The sequence below is a fragment of the Bos mutus genome, chromosome 4, assembly GCF_027580195.1.
Source record: "Bos mutus isolate GX-2022 chromosome 4, NWIPB_WYAK_1.1, whole genome shotgun sequence".
Classification (NCBI taxonomy): domain Eukaryota; kingdom Metazoa; phylum Chordata; class Mammalia; order Artiodactyla; family Bovidae; genus Bos; species Bos mutus.
The window spans coordinates 104,499,688-104,512,901 of record NC_091620.1 but is presented as its reverse complement, the minus strand read 5'-3'; the positions used below and the strand labels follow the sequence as shown (position 1 = coordinate 104,512,901).

The following is a 13,214-nucleotide window of genomic DNA, read 5'->3' as shown; positions in this document are numbered from 1 at the left end:
ACTATTAATATTATTAATGGCTCAGAAACTAATTACAGCAATTTAAAATGACTAATATTTTAAAAACACAGGTTATGAAGGGTCACCTTAGAAATGTCAGTAAATGCCTAAGCTTTCAAAATATAGATGAAATTAAAGTTAAATGTAACTTAAAAGAAGTACCTTATAAATAAGACCAACATTTAATCTATGTGGCTTAAGAGAAGTACTGAATTGGCAATCAGATGAATTCTAGCCTCAGAATCACTTAACCTCTTAGAGCCTCAGTTAACATTAAAAAAAAGAATTCATTAAAAAAAAATTCATTACAAGAAAATTTTGCTGTCTATAATAAAGTTCTGAAAAAAGCACAATCAGAAAATTAATGATTACAGTCAAAAGATGAAGACTTCTGAACCAAACCAAAATTAGATCAAAACATTTATTTTTTTGCATTACAAAAACAAAGATAAATCAAAGCAGGTAATGAAATAAACATTTGTAGGTATCCCAGCCTGGGTTCTCTGTTCTAGAATTTAGTAAACAGTTCAGGTGTAGGTTGCTTCAACACTTCTTCTGGATGCTATGAAGTCTCCATCTTATACCCATGTTTCTCTAGTTCAGCTCTATAAAGACAGACAAAAGAACATCATCACTAGGCATTCTTTATGATAAAGAAAAAAGATAATTTTTAAAAATTACACAATTAATAAATAAATGAGCTAACAGCCTGAACATCAATTTAAAATACTACCAAATAGTTTTACTTTAGTCCCTAAGAAGGAAACTGGATGTGTATCAACATAATGACAATAAAACTGCTTTCCCATTAATAAACCTGTGTTTTATATTCCTTATTTCTCTGATAAATGTATTTATGGAAGAAATGTGAGGGAATTAGTGATATTCTCCAAATACTGTATAATTATTCTGTTCATAATAAATATTTAAGCATAAATTTTAAGTATCATTAACCATATGGCTAAGAACACTAGACACTGCTACCAAACTTTCAGAGATTTTTATAATCATACTGTTATTTATACATAAAGAACAAAGAGATTACTTTTCATACTGACATACATATCACCGTAACCAAAAGTTATTAATCAAATTTAAAGGTGTGTGAGAATTATTCTGTTAACTATATGTAGGCAAAATAAATACAGTAATATAAAGTATTAAATAAGACTTCTTTTTTAACTTATTTATTATTAACTGAAGGATAACTGCTTTACAATATTGTGTTAGTTCCTGCCATACATCAATATAAATTGGCCACAGGTATATATATATGTCCCCTTCCTCTTGAACCTCCCTCCCATCTCCCACCCCTCTAGGATGTCACAGAGCCTGGTTTGCGCTGCCCAAGTCATACAGGATTTTCCCACTGGCTATCTATTTTACCTATGGTATATGCTTCCATGCTACTCACTCCATTCGTCCCACCATCTCCTTTCCCTTTCCTAACTTTAAATATGGATAAAAATTTCAAAAACGTGTACTGGCACAAACACTGTTAAAACATACTTTTTACAATTTTAAGTAATTTTTTCAACCTGAAATTTCAGTCCTGCTGATTTGCACTGTATAAACATTTGCAAAAAAAGGTTTTGAGTCGTATAATCAGTTTCAGTTATTTATTTACACTACCATTCCAAGTATCACCAGGAACTGATCTGCCACAATTTAGATTTTATAAAAGTTCACAACAAAATTACATGAGGGCCAATTTATAAAACAATGTACAAATGTTAAGTATGATTAATGTGCACAACTATATCATTATATCTAAGATAAAAAGACATTAGTTCTCAAGCGTAATTTAGCTTAGACACTATCACACAATCTAATGTAAATGCAATGCAAAAATTACACGTTAGGAAAAAAAATACATGGTAGGAATGATATATATTATTCATTTCCCCAAACTCATTTCCTTAAAATTTTTAGGTATTTATAATATAAATACTGACCTAAAGTCCATGAATAATATTAAAGCTAGAGCTTATTCATATGAATCATCTTTGTCTTCTGCTCAGGTATAGAGGATGGTATGGGCTGGTGCTGAAACACTGGATTAGGAGTCAAGAGATCAGCACAAGTTTCTGATTCTATCCCTTCCTTTGCTAAATTTAACTAAAATGTTTCAGTTTTCCCCCATCCCAGGAAATTGAAGATTGTAATGCCTGTCCTTCACATGTTTCCTATTTAAAATGAATGTAATATCTTAAACAATAGCTTCTGCTGCCTTTAAACAAAATCAATGTAGATTATTCATTCTCCCTTATTTTACGACAACAACAACAAAAAAAACACCCAAGATTCAATCTAAGATTTAGGTAGTAAGTCACCAAATTCACTCAGCTTTGTGTGTGTCTTTTCCCTCATGACAGGAGGTAGAGACCAATTATATTTATAAACTCTCTACACATGGACATCACCAGATGGCCAACATCGAAATCAGACTGATTATATTCTTTGCAGCCAAAGATGGAGAAGCTCTATACAGTCAGCAAAAACAAGACAGGGAACTGTCTGTGGCTCAGATCATGAACTCCTTATTGCCAAATTCAGACTGAAACTGAAGAAAGTGGAGACAACCACTAGACCATTCAGGTATGACCTAAATCAAATCCCTTATGACTATACAGTGGAAGTGAGAAATAGATTTAAGGGACTAGATCTGATAGACAGAGTGCCTGATGAACTACAGACAGAGGTTCATGACATTGTACAGGAGACAAGGATCAAGACCATCCCCCAGAAAAAGTAAAAATGTAAAAAAGCAAAAAAGTAAAATGGCTGTCTGAGGAGGCCTTACAAATAGCTGTGAAAAGAAGAGAAGTGAAAAGCAAAGGAGAAAAGGGAAGATATACCCATTTGAATGTAGAGTTCCAAAGAACAGCAAGGAGAGATAAGAAAGACTTCCTCAGCGATCAGTGCAAAGAAACAGAGGAAAACAATGGAATGGGAAGGACTAGAGATCTCTTCAAGACAATTAGAGATACCAAGGGAACATTTCAAACAAAGATGGGCTCAATAACAGACAGAAATGGCATGGACCTGACAGAAGCAGAAGATATTAAGAGGTGACAAGAATACACAGAAGAACTATACAAAAAAGAGCTTCACGACCCAGATAATCACAATGGTGTAATCACTGACCTAGAGCCAGACATCCTGGAATGTGAAGTCAAGTGGGCCTTAGGAAGCATCACGACGAACAAAGCTAGTGAAGGTGATGGAATTCCAGTTGAGCTACTTCAAATCCTAAAAGATGATGCTGTGAAAGTGCTGCACTCAATATGCCAGCAAATTTGGAAAACTCAGCAGTAGCCACAGGACAGGAAAAGGTCAGTTTTCATTCCAATCCCAAAGAAAGGCAATGCCAAAGAATGCTCAAACTACCACACAATTGTAAAGTAATGTCCAAAATTCTCTAAGCCAGGTTTCAGCAATACGTGAACCCTGAACTTCCAGACATTCAAGTAGGTTTTAGAAAAGGCAGAAAAACCAGAGATCAAATTGCCAACATCTGCTGGATCATCAAATAAGCAAGAGAGTTCCAGAAAAATATCTATTTCTGCTTTATTGACTATGCCAAAGCCTTTGACTGTGTGGATCACAAGAAACTATGGAAAATTCTGAGAGAGATGGGAATACCAGACCACCTGACCTGCCTCTTGAGAAATGTGTATGCAAGTCAGGAAGCAACAGTTAGAACTGGACATGGAACAACAGACTGGTTCCAAATAGGAAAAGGAGTACGTCAAGGCTGTATATTGTCACCCTGCTTATTTTACTTATATGCAGAGTACAGCATGAGAAACACTGGACTGGAAGAAGCACAAGCTGGAATCAAGATTGCCGGGAGAAATATCAATAACCTCAGATATGCAGATGACACCACCCTTATGGCAGAAAGTAAAGAAGAACTAAAGAGCCTCTTGATGAAAGTGAAAGAGAGTGAAAAAGTTGGCTTAAAGCTCAACATTCAGAAAACTAAGATCATGGCATCTGGTCCCATCACTTCATGGCAAATACATGGGGAAACAGTGGCTGACTTTATTTTTTTGGGGATCCAAAATCACTGCAGATGGTGACTGCAGCCATGAAATTAAAAGACGCTTGTTCCTTGGAAGGAAAGTTATGACCAACCTACACAGCATATTAAAAAGCAGAGACATTACTTTGCTAACAAAGGTCCGTCTAGTCAAGGCTATGGTTTTTCCTGTGGTCATGTATGGATGTGAGAGTTGGACTATAAAGAAGGCTGAGTGCAGAAGAATTGATGCTTTTGAATTGTGGTGTTGGAGAAGACTCTTGAGAGTCCCCTGGACTGCAAGGAGATCCAACCAGTCCATTCTAAAGGAGATCAGTTCTGGGTGTTCACTGGAAAGACTGATGTTGAAGCTGAAACTTCAATACTTTGGCTACCTGATGAGAAGAGCTGAATCATTTGTAAAGACCCTGATGCTGGGAAAGATTGAGGGCGGGAGGAGAAGGGGACGAGAGAGGATGAGATGGCTGGATGGGATTACTGACTCAATGGACATGAGTCTGAGTGAACTCCAGCAGTCGGTGATGGACAGGGAGGCCTGGAGTGCTGCAATTCATGGGGTCGCAAAGAGTCGGACACGACTGAGCGACTGAACTGAACTGCACATGAATATGAAAAAGTACATTCCCAACACCTCAATCTCCATCCCTGTTTGAGAATCACTAATACATTGGGTCTGAGTACTTCAAGATTCTAATTTCTGCTGAGTTGTTCAATATTGGTAGAAAATTAAAAGTGACAGAATTAAACCCACAAGGATAAAAAAGACAAATATGCTTCTATTTAACTACTTTTATAAAGAGACCAGAAAGAACAAAAGTTCTATGCAATTACCCAAAGAGTTCATGTTTAGAAACACAAGAGATGAAGGCAATGTATCTTACTTTTCATAATTCAGAAATATTTCAAAGGTCAATTGTCATATATTTTACAAATTCCATACTTACAATACTAAGCTATATAAATTTTGAGTTAAACTTACCTTAACTGATTGGAGAAGTCATCCTCTACGTTGTCATCATCCCAATTATCCTCCCAGACATGTGCATCTTCATCTTCATCTAAACCAGCCCAGTCTAAAAAACAGAAACAGATGCTAAGCATTTCTCATACATTATTTCCATAAAGAGAAAAGCTTCAGAAAGCTTGCTACTTAAGAATCTCTCAATTCAAAACATCTAAAACCATATTTATGAGATATAGAAATCTTCCTCTTTACATCTCAATTGATGCTATCTTGTCTTCTCAATTTTTGAATTTGCAGATAATCTAAAATAGTAGTTAATACAAAAAATTCTATTTGCCATGAAAATTTATTATAACTTCAGGAGGATATTTTACTGTTGATTTTTCCTTGGGCTTATTTTTATAAGGTCTATTACACAGTCATTCAAAACACAGCACCAGTAACACTAAAGTAAGTTCAGCAGCAGGAAGAGATCAGCCTGGAATTCAAAACTGCTAAAAAAAAAAAAAGATAACTCAGGGCTTCCCTGGTGGCTCAGTGGTGAGCCAGTGCCCATGAAGGAGACATGAGTTTAATCCCTGGTCTGGGAAGATCCCATATACCACAGAGCAGCTAAACCAGTGTGCCCAAACTATTGAGCCCATGTTCTGGAGCCCAGGAGCTGCATCTACTGAAGCCTGCACACCCTAGCATGTTCCACAGAAGACAATCCACTGCTATGAGGAGCCTGTTCACCATAGCTAGAGAAAAGGGCATGCAATATAGAAGAACTAGCAAAGCCAAAAATAAATAAAAAGATAACTCATACACAAATAGTAAAAAGCAGAATATTTTCTTAAATACGGTTGTAAAATTGTCTTAGAGAATGTCCTTATTAAGATATGCATGCTGAAATATTTAAGAACCAAGTGTCATTTTGTTGTGTTTACTTGCAAATGCTTCTCAAATATATATATACACACACACACTGCTGCTGCTAAGTCGCTTCAGTCGTGTCCGACTCTGTGCGACCCCATAGACAGAAGCCCACAAGGCTCCCCCATCCCTGGGATTCTCCAGGCAAGAACACTGGAGTGGGGTGCCATTTCCTTCTCCAATGCAGGAAAGTGAAAAGTGAAAGGAAGTCGCTCAGTCATGTCCGACTCTTAGCGACCCCATGGACTGCAGCCCACCAGGCTCCTCCATCCATGGGATTTGCCAGGCAAGAGTACTGGAGTGGGCAAGTGCCATTGCCTTCTCCAATACACACACACAAATATATATATTACATCATACTTTGATAGAAACAAAGTAAATATGAGAAAATGCTAACTAATGAAATGTGGGTGTTTGCTGACCTTTTTTTGAGGTATAATTGACATATAACAGTAGGTGTTAGCATACATTATTTGATATTTGTATACACTGAGAAATGATCACCACAATGAGTTGAATTAAAATCCATCACCAGCATACACATTTTTTTCCTTGTGACGAGGACTTTTAAGATCTACTCTCCTAGCAACTTTCAAACATGCCACAGGGTATTAGTAACTACAGTCACCATGCTATACATGACATTCTCATGACTTAAATAACTGCAAATGTGTACCTTTTGATCCCTTCACCCATTATACAACCCCTTTTTGTGCCCTCAAAAACTTCTACAGGGTTCAAAGTTTCAAAATCTGAGAAAAACAGCTTTTAAAAAACCAGTCTGGATATCACCTCTGGAAGCCTTCCTAATTCCCTCTCTTCCTTCAGTTATGGTCCCCTCTTTCATGTATATCTCTATCACAACACCTACACACTGTACAATCCTAATTCTCAGTTTATATGTCTATATCCATTCAGAGCATCTGAGCTCCTTAAGAGTAAAAATTTTTATTTATCTCTATACTCTTAGCTACATGATACCTGTTGTGCATATGCTTATGTTGTGAAAGATTCAAAAGAACTAAATCGATCTTGCATATTTTTGTTTGATCCCATCCCCTCCAAAAACAGTAAGCATGTGTCACACTCACTCTTAAATGTGTCCTACTAGGGCTTCCCTGGTGACTCAGATGGTAAAGAATCTGCCTGCATGTGGGAGACCTGGGTTCAATCTCTGGTTAGGAAGATCTCCTGGAGAAGGAAAGGGCAATGAACTCCAGTATTCTTGCCTGGAGAATCCCAGGGACAGAGGAGCCCGGTGGGCTACAGTCCATGGGGCCACAGAGAGTCCGACACGACTTAATAACACTTCAATAGTTCATGAAGGAAATAATCTCTTTTAATTTAACAAAATGGCAGCAATAATAGGGAGGGGGAGAGTAAGTAGATTTTTGAGTTGAAATGAAAAGGACTTAATGAATAATTGTGAGAGTTGAAGGAGAAAGGATAACTAAGATGCCTCCCAAGTTTCTGGTTTGGAAAACCAGGTAAATGGAAGTATTTTCTTCTGTATGTTGACAAATGGCATTTAAAATTTTTTGTTAGGTACATAATATGATAAATATAATACCAATATGAACCATTGCTGAATAGCTTAAAATCTGTATGTGCTTTATAAGAAAAGCCTAACTCATTCCTTTTCTTATTGGTTTTTTTTTAAGATTAAAATGTTCTTAGCTATGTTTCTAATAAGTAACTACTATCATGAATTATTAGTGGTCTTTTTCTGTCCTCCTTACTCTATACTTACCTTCCACTGATGCCCAAAATGACTACCACTATTTACATAAGCAAATATTCAAACATTCAGGTAGGAAGCATATTTTATTAAATTTGGAACTCTAATATCTAGAGTTGAGTACTGGGCACATAGTGTGTTAGCTGCTCAGTCATGTCGGACTCTTTGCTACCGCATGGACTCTAGCCCACCAGGCTCCTCTGTTGATGGGATTCTGCAGGCAAGAACACTAGAGTGGGTTGCCAATCCCTTCTCCAGGGGACCTTCCTGACCCGGGGATTGAACCCAAGTTTCCTGCATTGCAGACAGATTCTTTATCATCTGAGCCACCAAGAAAGCTCAGAGTAGGCACTCAAAAAAATGTTGGATAAATGGAACTACGTTTCTCAAATTCTCTTCCTCTGAGTGGTCAATCTCAGGGCAGTGGGTGGTTCCAGTGGAATCAAGAGTATAAATTTCAAAACAGAAGAGATAATAATATCATGTGTTGTGAATGAGTCATGTAAAATTCTCAACTGTATTTACTGTAAGAATACATGATCATCTCTTTGAGTGCTCCCTGAAGAGAGATCATATGGGAAATTTCTTTACGATATCAGTGCCTAAAAAGATGGAAGTTTCTCTCAAGCATTTTATTTCAGGTTCCTAGTAAGTTTAGGCAAATGTATTGGCAATGGCAATGTGTGTGCTCACTTGTGTTTTAATCACCTATATAGGGTAGTGAATAAGGCATTCATTAGTAAACTTTCAATAATGGAAAATACTGATTTTTATCTGCATAAATATTTTTGCATATTCCAGTAATATTATTATTCTCAAAGAGGAAATATTTTTAATGATCTAAATTCAAATCCTATTACTATTCTCTGAGGTCCTTAACAACAGTAATATTTAAGAGTACTAAATATTAACTACATTTCAAAATTAAGTTGACTGGGCTAGAGATACCCTTACATGTTCTCCTTTCTTACAGAAGTACCTTTCAAATTAAAATTTTTTATTCTGTTTATGAATCCACCTATAGTTTATAGTGAGTACAGATTAAGAAGTTAGAGAAAAGAAAATCACATTTAGGATTTCCTTCAGTCTATGGGAAGAGCGCTCAGAAAGCTAACGCAACCAAATTTGAAAAAAAATAGTGTATTGAGGGACTTCCTGGGAGGTCCAGTGGTTACGACCCTGTGCTTCCACTGTAGAGGGCACAGATTCCATCCTTCGTCAGAGAATGAAGTCCTGGGGCCACACAGTTTGGCCAAAAAAGAAAAGGATATCTATTTCCAAGGTTAAAGATTAAAAAATAACATTTCTTAACATTCATAAACAAGCAAACTGACTTAGTTAAGTCAAGAGTTAATCGTTAGGTACAGGGATAAAAGAGTACTGTTATTCTCATATTGTCATTGCAATCAATAAACTGTTTACTCTCTAAATTCTTATATACAAATTTTCTTTTTATTCTTCTAAGAGCAAAGAAATCTCAGAAAGAAGGGAGCTGTTTTAAGGCAAAAAATAAAGAAATTGCAGCATTACGTATACAACAGGAACATTAAGATAGTATGGGTTGCAGCCTGAATCAAATTTTAAATTAAAAAGGAGCTCAAAGAGTAGATATATTTCTCTAAAACTAAATCACCAAAAGTCAACCTCATGATTTTATCTTTTAATTAAAATTCAATAAGGGACTTCAAATCACAGAAATTCAAATTCTTGAATGTTGAACTTATAATGGAAAAATGCAATCCATTATCTCTTTTATCACAAACCTAGACAAGTGTGTTAAAAAGCAAAGACATCACTTTGCCAACAAAGGTCCATCTAGTCAAGGCTTTGGTCTTTCCAGGAGTCATGTATGGATATGAGATCTGGACCATAAAGAAGGCAGACCGCTGAAGTATTGATGCTTTTGAACTGTGGTGCTGGAGAAGACTCTTGAGAGTCCCTTGGACTGCAAGGAGTTCAAACCAGTCATTCCTAAAGAAATCAACCCTGAATATTCATTGGAAGGACTGATGCTGAAGCTCCAATAATTTGGCCACCTGATGTGAAGAACTGACTCACTGGAAAAGACCCTGATGCTGGGAAAGATTAAAGGCAGGAGGAGAAGGGGACTACAGAGGATGAGATGGCTGGATGGAATCACTGACTCGATGGACATCAGGTTGAGCCACCTCCAGGAGTTGGTGATGGACAGGGAAGCCTGGCATGCTGCAGTCCATGGGGTCATGAAGAGTCATACATGACTTGGCAACTAAAAAACACCAAAATCCCTTTTATAGCAAGTGAATAACAACTATAAAATGTTATTCATCCTCATCCCCTCCAGTCTTCCTATAACCTATAGCTCTGAGCTATCTAATAGTACTAATAGACAGCTTAGGATTTTTTGTTTCTTGATTTAATTTCACTAACACCTTCCAGTATAAAAAATCCATACAAAATCATTTTATTAAATCAATGTAGCAAAATTTGGCTTTATACCTCAAATTTTTATAAAATGACTGAAGATTATTTAAAATTGCAGAATTTTGGAAACAGAGAAAGCCTTAGAGATCACTATATAGCATACCGCTCTTTGGAAACCACCACCATTACTACTACCAAAAAAAAAAACAAAAAGAGAGAGAGAAAGAGACTATTTTACAAGAAAATATTCACTAACTTTTTTCTAACATTATTTCATGACCTCAAATTCCAGATTTTAAACATATTTGAGTTAAGCCTAGAAATAGGAATTGTTAAAAGAAGCATCTATTTTACTAATATTTTAAAGAATCTTTATAAAGATATCTAATAGAGTTTAATGCTCCAAAAAATAAGTTGAGTATATTATGATTTGATTAATTTGATACATAAATACATTAATTAGAATATAATACATGATCTTGAGTAAAAGAGATGACATAGGCTCAAGTCACAACTGATCTTTAAGGTTCTAAGACACCAAACCTCACATCTGCCTGAACCACTTCTAACTAACCAGTTTCCTAAAATTTTAAGAAAATGATTATATATCAAAAGATTCAGGTCAGAAATATAACAAGAACATTTATTTCACATTTCTCTCTTAATCTTGTAAGTTTACCCTTTCGAGAACAATTAAAATACAGGGCCCACAGGAACTTTTAATCTAATTATGATTTGATTTAAAGTGTTGATTTCAGGGAATTCCCTGAAAGTCCAGTGGTTAGGACTCCATGCTTTCATTGCCAAAGGCTGGGTTCAATCCCTGGTTGGGGAACTAGGATTCCACAAGCTGTGAGGTGTGGCCAAAAAAATAAATAAAAAATAAAACACTGATTTTAATATTGTTATTACTTGTGTCACTAAATTATCTTCAAGATGGCTTTAATTCTTTTAACCTTAAGAGATTTAAAAAAACTGTTAATTTGTACTTTATTGCTTCAGATAAGAAGCAATCTAGAATAAGAAACATAAAAGATTCAATAACTTATTTTGTAGGAGGTCCAATTCTTAACTCTTTCACATACTAATAATATGGGAAATATTAGTTTGAACACTATCTTTTTTGGGGGGAGGGCGTCACTGCAGCATGCAGGAATCTGTTTCCTGACCAGGGATCAAATCAACACTCTCTGCAGTGGAAGCGTGGAGTCTAAAATACTGGACTGCCAGGGAAGTCCCTGAACAGTGTCTTTTTAAAAATTTTAAGACTAGCACAATTTTCACTTTATCAAGTTGAATTCTGATGATTATTTAGCATAAGAGTCACACATCTCTTTCTCTGTTAACAACTCTTTCATTTAACTTTAATGGCAAGAAAAGGAAAAGAAAGTAGAAATAAAGTCCCAAGAAAAAGAAACTGGCTCACAAATGGAGAAAAAACAGTATTGCGATCAAGATTTTAGGTAGAACACACACACACACAAAGACTCATGACAATAGCTCTATATTTCTTAGGTATTATTATATAGTACTTTATAATTATGTCTGACACTAGGGAGCATACAAAAACAAATCAGAATCTATAAACTATTTTAAACGAAAACTGTAAATAAAGATTTTCTTTATTATCTAGGAATGTACTGAATGAACTATATTACATAAAAAGTTTAAATAGGGTATAATATCCCCAAATTTATTTCCAACTCTTTTAAGTCCTCCATACAATACATGTCACAATATATATAAACTACAATATATGTAAATACAACTAAATGAGTATGCAACATGAAAACGTGATTGATTAATCTCTGAATTTGGCAGACTTCTCTTGCAAAAAATCTCTGAACTGTGTTTACTTTTCCATTATAACACTGCATTGATAACCACGCAATCTTAATTACTTTTAAAGCATTAAACTCACAAATACTTTTTTTTTAAAAAAGGGAAAAATAATAAAAATCAAGGGTATCTGATTTATGTCTAATGCCCTCCTTCAATACACAGATGACTATAAAGTACACACTGTATCTTCAACACTAAATGCACTGCCAAGGTTGTGATTAATCATTTAAATAACCACAGCTGTGTTTACTTCAGTGTGCAGACCTCCAGATGTGTACTGGTAAAAAAAATTACCATATTTTAAGAAGTCAGAATTGGAAATAACCAATAACAGATGCCTAATACATAAGTTTCTAGCAATCCTTAATTATTTGAGACTTTGCCCCAAATTTGGCTTTGTTCACAGTTGCCAGTGAGAATTATATCTTTGACTAGCTTTAAATTTCAAAAATCAGAGTTATCAAAGATCCCAATACTTCATCTAAGTATTACCTTGACATTTAAGTGTGAAAAAGTTTTTCTCTCAATGTTTTTAAAAGTATTTACTCTCCCCACTCTCCAACATACATTCTGAAATTTCTTGAAAGTATGAAGTATATCACTTGGGAGAAAAGTAAAGAGGAAATTCTATTTATACCAAATAGGGTTGCAAATGTTCTATTTTACAGCGATTTTCAGGAGCATCAAACTCTCATCATTCCTTAACAGTAAAACTACTCTGAATATAAACAAACTAATCTCCAACAAAGTTCCTTCAAATAAAAAATGTGCATGTATATACAGAACATTACAAGAAGAAAAATATAAAAGAAACAAAGGAAAGTTCAAAAAAGTTTTAAATTGTACATTCACCACCATAGGTGAGACAGCAATAGTTGCAAATAGCATCATTACAGTCATAAATATGATAATAAAGCCACACTATATCTAGTCATTCTGAGATAAATTTATACATGTTCCTGCTTAAGTTGCATAAAACATATCACACTTTTTTTTAATAAAATTTCATTTCTGTAGGTTATCATGGTACAAAAACATCTCCATACCCAGTAGCTAGGAAATCACCGCCAGCATAGCACCATTGTACTATATCTAAATTTTCTCCAACAAGGATCAAAAATTTCAGTGGAGAACTTCAGAGCAAACAACAAAGTCTTAAACGATGTTGCTACCAGACTACTGGTGAGTTTTCAGTTGTTTGTGGTTCAGAATCTGAAACAGAGGCCCAAGATAACTTACATCAGATCAGATCAGTCACTCAGCCGTGTCCGACTCTTTGCGACCCCATGAATTGCAGCATGCCAGGC

General features: G+C 35.4%; 1 non-coding gene across 2 annotated transcripts in view; it reads right to left on the bottom strand.

The window, feature by feature from the left end:
* Positions 1-407: 407 nt before the first annotated feature.
* Positions 408-13,214, bottom strand: part of LOC102272412 (SEM1 26S proteasome subunit) — a 28,106-nt gene continuing 15,299 nt past the window's right edge. The window contains exons 2-4 of one of the 2 annotated variants that reach the window (XR_011464039.1): positions 5,025-5,118; positions 1,956-2,054; positions 408-605 (exon numbers count right to left, since the gene is read on the bottom strand). This is a non-coding gene — a transcript (SEM1 26S proteasome subunit). The remainder of the gene's footprint in view (positions 606-1,955; positions 2,055-5,024; positions 5,119-13,214) is intronic. The other variant, XR_011464038.1, reaches the window with a different exon arrangement.